General features: G+C 44.8%; 1 protein-coding gene across 1 annotated transcript in view; it reads right to left on the bottom strand.

Annotated features, from left to right (window-relative positions):
- The window catches only part of DHPS (deoxyhypusine synthase), a gene marked incomplete in the record, with an annotated part of 571,286 nt that overhangs the window by 313,036 nt on the left and 248,549 nt on the right, over positions 1-9,701 (bottom strand).

Here is a 9,701-nt window from a genome sequence, read left to right as displayed (position 1 = left end):
AAGTCAAACAAAGCCATAAAACATAGAACAAACAAGGGTGTACCATGTGGTAGCTAGAACATGGGAGACTCAACAAGCTGCTCAGCTTATCCATATGCCTCAGACAACACTACACCACCACAAAAACAGCATACAGACACAGCAAGCCTGATGTTGCAGAGGTGGGATGTTAATCTGTTCTGTTAAAAGCCAGAGTTGGGGAATGGACTCGGGCAACAAGTTAAGGCTGGCTAGGGGAATAGGATGAATTGACAAACAGCCAGCTCACTTACTGGGGTAAGGGGGAACTGTTGCCTGTGTGACCTTGGGCAGAGACAGGAGCCTTCCAGTCCAGCAGTTCTGGGGGGGGGGGGGGGGGACAAAGGTACTGACATCATTATTGCACATGGATTCTCTTCCTGGGAAGGATCATAAGAAGCCACTGCTATGGAGAGGCAACTATGACTCTCAGTTCATGCCTCACTACAGGAGAGCCCTTGCTGCTCGGCTGTAGGATTCTGCGATAAGGCTAATAACCTATGAGGCATGGGGGTGTTCACCTATCAAAAGGATAGAGTGGAAGGGGTGTACATAAAAATAACTGGAAGACAGTGGCAGTAGCAAAAAATACAACTACATATTTCGGATTCATACGGGTTAAAAAATGCCATCTGCCTTTATGAAAATATCTGTAGCAGACAAAGGAGGCGGACCTGTTCAGAAATCTGATTTAGAAATGTCTCTCAACTTTGTCAGCATTAATATATCTCAGCTCAAAAGCCACCTTCCAATTCAAGAATGTATTATCATCTTACTAATTTTTTTACACAAGCTTTTCTACAAATAGTATAGTGCCCGCAAAAGCTTTAATTTTCTAGCTCTACCAGGAGCTGCGAAGAGAAAGCAAATACTCCCATACCGTCTACAAAGAAGATGAACGTTTTCCAGAGCTGCTCAAACCCTCCTACACTCATGCTTCAGTAGATAAAGTGAGGGGTGAAGCACAGACAAGTTGTACACAGTAGAAGGTGTGCTTACTTAATTTTTATTTTAAATATTTATCCTTTGCTGACCGGGTTTAGTCCCGCTGGGCGGGTAGCCTCTTTTTCAGGGAAGGCTCAAGGTGGAATTGTTACTCCTAGGCGATACTGGGTCAAGACACTGGGGAAAGTACAGTTTTGTACCTACCATAAATGTAGATGTTCGAGTGCTCATACAGCTGCAGTTATTACAGATGGGTTATCCTGCTGTCAGGCGGGTCCTCGGTCGGCCGAATTCCAAAGTCTAGGTCTGGTGTCGGTTGTCGTCGCTTCTTCCCTGATGTCAGTGCGGCAGGGGTATATAAAAGAGGCAGCCGACGCCATTTTCTTCAGTTTTTCTTGCCCCAGATGTCAGGTGCCCCCAGAAGGAAGGCAAAACATATTATGCAAACATGCAATGTAGATAAATCAAAACCAGTAGTTGCAAGCAAATACACCATAAAAGAATACCCCAAATAGGTTGTATGATAAAGGTGTTTGTCATAAGGCCTGTCCTAAGAGGGGATGGAGGGAGGGTAACCTGGACTGCAGCTGTATGAGCACTCTAACATCTACATTTATGGTCGGTACAAAACTGTACTATGTTCATCGTGCATACAGCTGCAGTCATTACAGATGGGTAGAATCCCAAAGCTAAGTAAGGGTGGTAGGTACTAATTGGAACTAGGAGGGGCTAGGATACCCTGCAGGACTGCTGTGGCAAAGCCCGCTCTAGATTTTGAGTATAGTGGAAGGTAGTAGTGCTTGGAGAAAGTGTGCACTGAACTCCAAGTAGCTGCTTCCAAAATGTCCTTGGTAGGGACCCCCCTGAGGAAAGCTGCAGAGGTAGCTGTAGCCCTGGTGGAGTGGGATCTGATGTATACAGGCACAGATTTTCCATGAAAAGAATAACAAAAGCGTATGCAGTGGGCTATCCATTTTGAAATTGTCTGTTTGGAAATAGCCTTTCCTTGAGCACCTGTAGCATAGGACACAAAGAGCTGCTCAGATTTCCTGAATGACTTTGTTCTGTCCAAATAATAACGAAGTTGTCTGTGAATGTCCAAGGAATATAGTAGGCTCTCTCCTTTGTTCTGCGGAGTTGGATAAAAGGTAGGTAAATGAATAGTCCGATTCAAAGCTACACTGGATACTACCTTTGGCATGAAGGTAGGGTTGGTTCATAAGGAGACTCTGTCCTGATGGAAAATGATGAATGGTTGCACAGCCATGAGGGCCTGTAGCTCCGAAACCCTGCGTGCTGAGGTAATGGCCAGAAGGAAGGCTGTTTTCCACGACAAGTATTGTGACTCTGTTGAAGAAGCCGGCTCAAAGGGAGGCAGGGTCAGCTTTTCCAATACGAAGTTGAGGTCCCAAGCTGGGACTGGTTGTTTCCATGGAGGCTTTATACTTTTTGCCCCTCTGAGGAACTGCCTTAATAGAGGATGTGAGAATAAAGGAGGATCTGTATTGTATTGTGCAGAAATGGATGAAGCGTGGATCTTTATGGAGGAGAAGGAAAGGCCACTGTTTAACATCTCGGCTAGGTACTGTAAAATTTGAGGTATATTTATTACCCAAGGATTCTGGCTCTTTTCTTGATTCCAGGAACAAAATAGTTTCCATTTGGCGGTGTAGGTTTTTCTAGTAGAAGGTCTTCTGGCCTCCAAGATGACATCCTGCACCTCTTTGGAGAGGAGAGTCTGCTGGGAAATTAAGGTATTCTCCATGCAGCTAGATTTAAGGTTTTGAGCTGGCTGTGAAGGGTTTTGTAGTTGTGCTGGGACAACAGAAGAGGAACTAGAGGAAGTATCCATGGTGGTGAGTGTGACCGGCTCTTTAGGAGAGGATACCAGTGCTGTTGTGGCCAGTCTGGAGCAATGAGAATCATTTGTGGCCTCTCTGCTCTGGCTTTTAATAGAACTTTGGTCAGTAGAGGAAGAGGCGGGAATGCATAGACCGTCAATGTTGTCCAATTGAAGGAGAGTGCGTCCACTTTCCAGGCCTGTGGATGATGGGTCCTTGAACAGAATTTTTTCAACTGGTAATTTCTGTGGGTAGCAAATAGATCTATGTCTGGCTGTCCCCCATGCCGGAGTTATGTTTGAGAAGACTTGAGGATGCAACTTCCATTCATGTGGGTCTGTCATATTTCTGCTTAAGTTGTCTGCCAGTGTGTTTTCCTTCCCTGGCAGGAATTGTGCCTGTAGTTGAATTTAATTCCAGTGCTGTGTTCCACAGGGTCATGGCTTGCCTGCACAGGGGGTATGAATGAGTTCCCCCCTGTTTGTTTATGTACCACATGACTGTGGTGGTGTCTGTCCTTATCAATAGCTGGCCTGGATGCAGTAAGTCTTTGAAGGTCATAATAGCATTTTGCACGGCTAGCATCTTCTTTTGGTTGATGTGTAGGTGCTTCTCTTTTTGGGACCATTTTCCCTGAATGCACCGATCTGCCAGGTGTGCTCCCCAGGCGTAGTCTGAGGCGTCCATTGTGATGATTTGAGTTGCTTGAGGTAAACAGAAAGGGAGACCTGTGTTTCTTTGGCATGCTTGAGCCCACCACAAAAATTCCTTTTGAAGGCATGGAATGAGTGGTATAATTGTTTCCAAGCCGTGGCTGTGTTGAGACCATAAGTTTTTAAGGTACCATTGTAGTTTCCTCATATGCAGCTTTGCACATGGTATCAGTAGGATGCAAGATGCCATGATTCCCAGAGCCTGCAGGACTTTCCTTGCAGTTAAAGTTGCCATTTTGTTGAAGTATTGAGACAGTTGCCCTTGTCTGGCATGAGGTAGGCCATCTGGGTGGTTGTATTTAAGCTGGCACCCGGGAAAATTATCTGTTGAGAAGGTATTAGTTTTGATTTCTTTTTGTTCACTGTGTATCCCAGGTAGTTTAACAGTTTTATTACAAACGCCAGATGCTGCAATAGAATGTCCTTGCTGTCCGCATGGATCAGGCAGTCGTCCAGATATGGGTAGATTTGTATTCCTTGTTGTCTGCAGAAGGCAATTACTGATGCCAGCCATTTCGTAAACTCTGGGCGCAGTAGATAAGCCAAAGGGCAATGCAGAGAATTGGTAATGGGTTGAACCTGCAAGAAATCTGAGGTATCTTCTGCAATCTTGTCTGATAGGGACATTCAGGTATGCCTCCTTGAGGTCCAACGTTACCAGCCAAGGCTCCTTGCCCAGCATGGGAAGAAGCTGCTGTAATGTGAGCATCTTGAATTTTGGTACCTGTAGATGTGTTTAGGATGGATAGGTCTAAGATGGGTCTCCAATCTTTGTCCTTCCTTGGTACCAGAAATAGTCTGGAATAAAAACCTTGACCTTGTTCTTTTGCAGGTACCTCTTGAATTGCTTTCATATCCATGAGAGCGGAAATTTGTCTTTGTGCCTCTGCCCATTGATTTTGTGGCAGGTTTGGCAAGCCTCTCATAAATGGAAGGGTGTGAAAGTGGAACTTGTAGCCTCTGTCTATAATGTCCAGAATCCATTTGTCTTTTGTAACAATGTGCCAGTTTTTTGAAAATAATGCCAGTTTTCCACCCAAAGGTGCTGCCATTATAGCTTTGTTTGGCAGGCATAGGGGGAAATCATTGTCTGTTTTCTAAATGACTGTGGTCTATCTTCTCCACCTCTTGGGGTTGGTGCTTGCCACTGTCTAGCTCTGTAAGATCCTTGAGTTTGTCCTCTACCCCTTGGGCGTCTGTATCTGCCCCTTTGAGATCTGTCCATGGCTGGAAAGGACCAATGTTTTGAAGGCCAGTTTCTGCTGAAGTGTGGAGGTTGCACCTGCAAGAAATCTTTAACTGTTTGCATAGATTTTGCTTTTTCCTCCATTTTCTTTAGTACCGCCTCAGCTTTAACACCGAACAATACATCTTTTTGAAGTGGTGCATCTAATAGCTTTGCTTTGACATGATCTGGTAAGGATTGCTCTTTGAGCCAAGCATGTCTACGTATGACAGACCCTGTGACAGCAGCTCTACATGAGGCCTCTAAAGCATCAAAATCACACTGCAAGGTATGTTTACCCACTTGCTCTGCTCCATGTAACAAATCCTGCAACTCTTTCAAATCTGGTTGTTCTGTTTGTGTCGTTTTGCTTTTCAGCTGAGATAACAAAAACTGTTGGTACTTTAACATATGAAATTGACAGTTTAATGCCCTCATGGTTAAAGTGGCTGATGTACACACCTTTTTCCCCCCACCTTTCTAATGCTCTGGAATCTCTCCCTGAAGGTAAAGGGTTTTTAGCAGTAGAGGCCGTTATCCCCTTGGGACCCTGTGAGATCGTTTCTGGGTCAGCAGTATGGCTTTTATAAAGGAACTGGTGAGAATCAGGAACCCGGTAATACCAGTCTGGTTTAACAGGGGCTGGAGGTAAAGAATCTGGATTAAGACTGGCTTCTGCGTACACATCATCCAAAATATCTAAAACAGGAGGGATAGCCAGGGGCCTATGCTGGGGGAGCAGTAGAAATTCCCTGAGCCTTTTCTTGGAATCTGAGTAATCTTGGCCTTCCCAGTGGAAGTGCTCCCACAATCTATGCAGGGTTTCCTCAAAAGAGTAGCCCTCAGGGGGGGAGACCGAGGGAATAGACTCCTCAGCATCAGAGTCTTCAAAAGGGGAATAGGCATAATCCTGGTCCTCAGAATGGTCTGAGGTAATAGAAGCCTGGTCTGAGGAAGGGTAGTCTTCCTCCAATCTGGGTCTTTTGTCAGAGGGGGGTTGAGAACCCCTGATGAGAGTTATCAGATCCTCAGCCATTTTAAGCATCTGTTTTTTAGGCATGGGGCCTTGAGAGGTCTGAGGACCCTGTTTTTTTAGTTTTGATAGCAGCTTTAGATTTAGTGAAGGATTTAATAGAGAAGGTGATAGGCCTGAAGACACCTTCAGAAATGGCAGGCCTCACTAAATTTTCGGTTTCCCCGCCAAGAGTGGCGTCTGTATCGGCCATGGGAATGGAGACGGAGGAGCCTGCGACCTCGGGTACTGAAGACACCGGTAAAATAGCTTCATCGGTAGTCAGGGGCTGCGTAGGCGCCTCACTGAAAACTGGTAGTCGGCCTAAGCGTGGTTTCAGTACTTGGTGCAGACCTCGGATGTCGGTCCTTGTCTTTGCATCTTTTGCCTAAAACTGGCGTCGGTGTATCCGACGACATGATATAATTAATTTTTTTGCCAAAATAATGAAGGGCGAACTCCGCCCGGCGCTTAATAGTGCGTTTGTTGAACCTAGCACAAAAACGGCAGGCCGAGACGTCGTGGTCTGGCCCTAAGCAAGGTATACAGAAAGAGTGAAAATCCTTATGTGGCATTTGCTTCCCACAAGAAATGCAATTAACTTTGTCTGACATCGGTCAGAGGCAAGAAAAAGTTTCCCCAACGGGGTACTTAGCTTTAAAGAAGACTTCGGCTGAAATACTGTTCGTAAATCTCAGGAGCTGGCCGACCGGCACTTGCGAACTGCTTCTGCTTCGGGCACCGTGCGGCAAGAAAGACTGAAGAAAATGGCGTCGGCTGCCTCTTTTATACCCCTGCCGCACTGACGTCAGGGAAGAAGCGACTACAACAGACGCCGGACCTAGACTTTGGAATTCAGCCAACCGAGGACCCGCCTGACAGCAGGATAACCCATCTGTAATGACTGCAGCTGTATGCACGATGAACATCTTCTATTCGTCATTGTTGAGTGTGGGACCCATTTTGCATGAGCACTTCCTGTTTCTGTTCAGGCGTAGCAGCAGCCTGGTTTAACAGGAAGGCAGATGGAGAGAAAAGGAGATAATGGAGCATGAGAAATGGAGTAGAAAGCAACTATTGAAACTGAAGACTGCATATAGGATTCTGAGGAAGTGTTGCAAAGAAATCTGTTTGATGGAGATGAATCGGCAAATGATGAATGTATAATTACAACCCTCCCAGTCAGGAGGGTTGCGGGATAATTTACTTAAAGAAATGGTGATACAGAGTGAACTAGAAAATGGAGACATTTCACAGGAGGACATTATGGAGAAAATACAAAAGGAGGATACAGAGGCCATCCATAGGGGCAAGAAGGAAAAACAAACGTTAGGTACTCATAACGATGCATCTGTGTTGTCCATCTTCATTCTTCCTCAAATGATTGGTTCGGATCTAACTTGGCTACTGTTTCCAGATTCTCAGGAGAGTCAACATCAGAGATCTTACTTTTACCCATAACGCCCCACTAACCTAACAAACCTCAGATCGAGTTTGCTGCCCCCCCCCAAAAAAAAACACTGTTAATACTATACTACAAAATAAAATAAATAAGGACTGTAAAAGGCAGAAATAATAGAGAACTGCAGCTCAAACAAACAATATAGTTCTCAAAGTACTATTCTTTAGGTCTCTCCAGGAGTAAAGGAAAGGGGGTTAGAGGTCTGGGAAGTTAAGAATGAGAGAGAATGGACAACAAATGCATTGTTATGGTGAGTACACAAGTTTTGCATCTGATGTCATTTTCAATTATCCCTCAACTGATGGGACAGACTCCCCCAGCTAGATGAACCCTGGGAGGACCTTGTGGAAGGATATTTCAGAGTACTGTGCAGCCAAAGGCAGCTCGGTCTCTAGAAACAGAATCCAGCTTGTAATGAGCAATAAAGGTATAGTATTGGACCACATAAATGTCAGCTCTTGATGTTCTTGACTAAAAAGCTGAAGAGGTGGCCACAGACCTCGTGGAATGTGCTTTAGGGAGCTTTGTCGAAGACAACCCTCTTTGGCCGTAGACAAAGGATATACATTCAGTAAAGCATTTGGCTTAGGTTACTTTAGAAACTGTCATGCCCAATTTCTTCCATGGAAAGGATAATCAATTAGTCAAGTTTTCCTGAAATCTTTGGCCAGATTGAGATAGAATCGAAGTTGCCTGTGCACATCCACAAGATGGAGCATGTATTCTCCCTTATCAGAAAAATTTGGTAAGAAAACTGGGGGGTTAATGACTATTAATATTGGACTCGGAAGCCACCTTAGCAAGAAAGTCAGATTGGTATGTAAGAAAATTCTATCCTTATGAAAAAACAGGCAGGGAGATTTGCAAGAAAGAGCCTGGAGTTCAGACTCACCTAGCGGACGTAATGGCAACTAGAAAAATAGTTTTCCAGGATAAAAACTAAGTCGGTCTTGGCTGACTGTTCAAAGGGACCTTGGGTTAGACCGTGAAGCAGGACAATTAAATCCCAAGGGGGAGTAGAGTCCCTGAATGGAGGCCCAAATAAGAAGGTACCTTTCAGAAAGCTTCTTCTAGGTTGTGTAAAGCCTAAGGAAGAATGATTTTCACCTGAATGGAAGTCTGAATTGGCTGCTAACTGCACTTTAGTACAAGAGAAACCAGCCCTCTCATGAAAATTTGAAGGTAAAAATTTGGCACGGTGGCGCAGTGTTGTTATTATTATAGTGTTGTTGCCTCACAGCAACAGCTTCCCCAGTTCAATTCTCAGCCGGGGTGCCTTCTGTATGGAGTCTGCATGTCCTTCTTGTGTTCGTTTTTCCTCTGGGTGCTCAGATTTTCTCCCACATTCCAAAGACATGCAGTAGGTGGACTAAACACTCTAATTAGCCTGTGTGTGAGTGTGTGAGAGACAGAGTGGTGTGAAGAACTACCGTGGCAGGGCTAGCCACCTGGTGGTGTAAACTTTGGCTCTAGATGATGGTCACGGCTGAAGTGACCCCCCCACCCCCACTGCAGGCCCTATGTGTAAAATGGAGAAAAGTGATGGATAGATGTCCAAATCTCTCAAGGGTCTGAACTGAAAATCTCTTCCATTTACTTTTGTAAATTTTTCTAGAAATTTAGAGAGGACAACAAAATATGCTGGACTTGGGAGGAAAGCCTGGGCTGTACAGCCATCAATGGAACTGCAGAAATCATGCTGTCATCTTGAGGCCTGTTATGTTCGATTGAACCATCCCTGTCTGATGAAACAGAAACTCTACTCTGGAATCTGGTATCCAGGGTGGATACAGAAGATGAGGCCACAGGACAGGAAACTAAACTTGACGAGGCCAAAAGGTGCAATGTGGATAACTCTGGTCTTCAACCGGAAAGCCTTCTGTACAAATTTGGTGATTAGAGGTAACAGGGGATAAACAAAGGAGACTAGCAGGTCAGTTGTGAGCTAGAGCATCTCTCAATGACAACCCTGAGGCGGGACCAAAGCATGCTGGACTTGAGGGGAGAAGCATAAAGGTTGCAGCCTGGCTGGCCCCATCAACAGAAAATTCTCTATGCCACGTTGACGTTTTTAATTTCTCAAAGTATTTTGGGTTTCTAATACCATGATGGGAATGGACCCCAAAGTTCATGAAATTAGTATTGTTTCACTCTCCGATGTTAGCCAAGTGCTCTTTGCAGCACCTGCAATGTTCCCAGTAATGACTCATTCTGGAATTCATACTGTGTTACATGAATTGGTAACCTATCTAAATAAGACTGTAAATTCCTTAGACCAGTTGCTCCTACTACTATTGGAAATGTCTTGGTATCTTTCTTCCACATGGCTCTCGTTTCTGCCTGCAGATTGAGGTATTTTATGACTTTGTGTCTCTCTGTACGCAAGACACTGTAGTCACTAGGTGTGGCGATTTCAATGATCTATGCTACTTTTGTCTTCTTTTCTTTGACCACTATATCCAGTTTTCTAGAATCTATCTTTTGG

The sequence above is a fragment of the Protopterus annectens genome, chromosome 9.part0 (genome assembly GCF_019279795.1).
Source record: "Protopterus annectens isolate FY-2018-M chromosome 9.part0, PAN1.0, whole genome shotgun sequence".
Classification (NCBI taxonomy): domain Eukaryota; kingdom Metazoa; phylum Chordata; order Ceratodontiformes; family Protopteridae; genus Protopterus; species Protopterus annectens.
The sequence above is the reverse complement of the archived record's forward strand: the minus strand, read 5'-3'. Positions and strand labels throughout refer to the sequence as shown.